Genomic DNA, 2,391 nt, shown 5'->3' on the forward strand with positions numbered 1-2,391 from the left:
CCCATAATATCTCTACCATAGAAATAGAATGTATAGAACAGGCCTCTCCGTTTCAAGTCAATGATGGCATAATGGGTGGACCAAAACTATCTCCAGCTCTAACTACCAGATATCTCAGAGCGTTCACCTTCAGTCTGTAGTCCTCTCTCTCTCTCTCTCTCTCTCTCTCTCTCTCTCTCTCTCTCTCTCTCTCTCTCTCTCTCTCTCTCACTATTTCTCTCTCTCTCTCTATTTCTCTCTATTTCTCTCTCTATTTCTCTCTCTCTCTCTCTCTCTCTCTCTCTCTCTCTCTCTCTCTCTCTCTCTCTCTCTCTCTCTCTCTCTCTCTCTCTCTCTTCTTTCTTGCAGGGTCCAAAAAACTGTTCCTGTTATCGCTCTTTCTTCATCTCTCCTTATCTCTTCTGTTCCTTTGTTGTTTCCCTCCCTCTCTCTCCCTCACTCTCCCTCTCTCCCTCACTCAGTCTTTCTTTCTGTTATTCCATGATTCTTTATCTTGTCTGCCTCTCTTCACAGTGTTTTCCCTCCCTCTATCTCTTTATCTCTCTGTCCCTGTGTCTGTCTCCCTGTCGCCTCCTCTCTCCTCCCCCTGGAGTGGGAGATTCGCCGGGTGAGAACAGTGGGGTGAGTCAGACACTGAGAATATTACCTGTGTGGGAGACAGCGAGAGGAAGAGAGAGAGAGAGAGAGAGAGAGGGAAAGATGGACAGAGAGAAAGAGAGAGACAGAGAGAGGTTAGTCAGCTAAACCCCAGCGGATCAATTACACTAATCACATTATATCAGGAGAGGGGGAGAGAGAGAGAGAGAGAGAGAGAGAGAGAGAGTGAGTGATGGGTGGTGGTGCTTTGTCCAGGACTGTGTGTGTGCGTGCGTGCATGTATGCGTGCATGGTCCTCTGTAGCTCAGCTGGTAGAGCACGGCGCTTGTAACGCCAAGGTAGTGGGTTCGATCCCCGGGACCACCCATACACAAAAATTTATGCACGGATGACTGTAAGTCGCTTTGGATAAAAGCGTCTGCTAAATGGCATATTATTATTATTATTATTACCATGCATGCTGTCTGTCTGTGTTGTTAAGTGATTACAATGAAGTGTGTTAATGTTAATCCATTAAGAAACACAGGCTGAAAATACCTGCACACTAATCTCAAATAGAGAGAGCGAGAGAGAAAATAGAGAGAGCGAGAGAGAGAGGGATCCACCCTTCCCTTGGCTTGCTCTTGGACTCAAAAGAGGACGCCCCCTGTAGGCCCTGCAGGGGAAGGCAACTAGATTCAACTGCGAGACGATTTTTGCAATACAGACTCAAAAGAGATGAAGCGCCCCCATGTGGTGTGATATGGGATTGCAGAGCCAAGAGTGTGCGAAGCTGTCATCAAGGCAAAGGGTGGCTATTTGAAGAATTTCAAATATAAAATATATTTTGATTTGTTTAAAACTTTTTTGGGTTACTACATGATTCCATAAGTGTTATTTCATAGTTTTGATGTCTTCACTATTATTCTACAATGTAGAAAATAGTACAAAATAAAGAAAAACCCTTGAATGAGTAGGCGTTCTAAAACTTTTGACCGGTAGTGTGTATATATACGTACATTGTGTAGTGTACATTGCTTGCTTACTTGCTCTCTCTGTCTCACACACAAACTATCACACACACATACACACACACACACACACTTACCTGTGTTCCTAGACTGTAGGAGGGTTGGCAAGGTGAGCTGCAGCAGAGACTCCAGAACCAACTGGGTCCGAACCGTCCTCAGCTCCAGATCCAGTTTCTGTGTGCGTGTGCATGTGTGTGTGTGCGTGTGCGTGTGCGTGCGAAAGACAGAGAGTTTCAAGGTTAATGTACACTTTAGAGGAAGTTAAACACAGACACACACACACACACACACCTTGCCCACTCTGTCTCGGACCCTACATAGGACACCGGTCAGTTCTGCTTGGTCGAGAGAAAAACAGATATGACGAGAAACAAGCCTCCGGAACATCAATGCTGAACTGTCAATCACCTGAGATAGATAGAGAGAGAGAGAGAGAGAGAGAGAGAGAGAGAGAGAGAGAGAGAGAGAGAGAGAGAGAGAGAGAGAGAGAGAGAGAGAGAGAGAGAGAGAGAGAAATAAGGGGGGAGAGAGAGAGAGAGAGAGAGAGAGAGAGAGATAGAGAGAGAGAGAGAGAGAGAGAGAGAGAGAGAGAGAGAGAGAGAGAGCGGGAGCGGGAGCAATAGCGAGAGAGGAGATTAGAACGGAGGGATATAATGGGAGTAAGCGTTTGTGTCTATACCAATGTCCTCTCTCGGTCTCGGTCTCGGTCTCGGGCTCGGTCTTTGTCTTTGTCTTTGTCTTTGTCTTTGTCTTTGTCTTTGTCTTTGTCTCTGTCTCTGTCTCT

The sequence above is a fragment of the Coregonus lavaretus genome, assembly GCF_964263955.1.
Source record: "Coregonus lavaretus genome assembly, contig: HAP1_SCAFFOLD_4617, whole genome shotgun sequence".
Classification (NCBI taxonomy): domain Eukaryota; kingdom Metazoa; phylum Chordata; class Actinopteri; order Salmoniformes; family Salmonidae; genus Coregonus; species Coregonus lavaretus.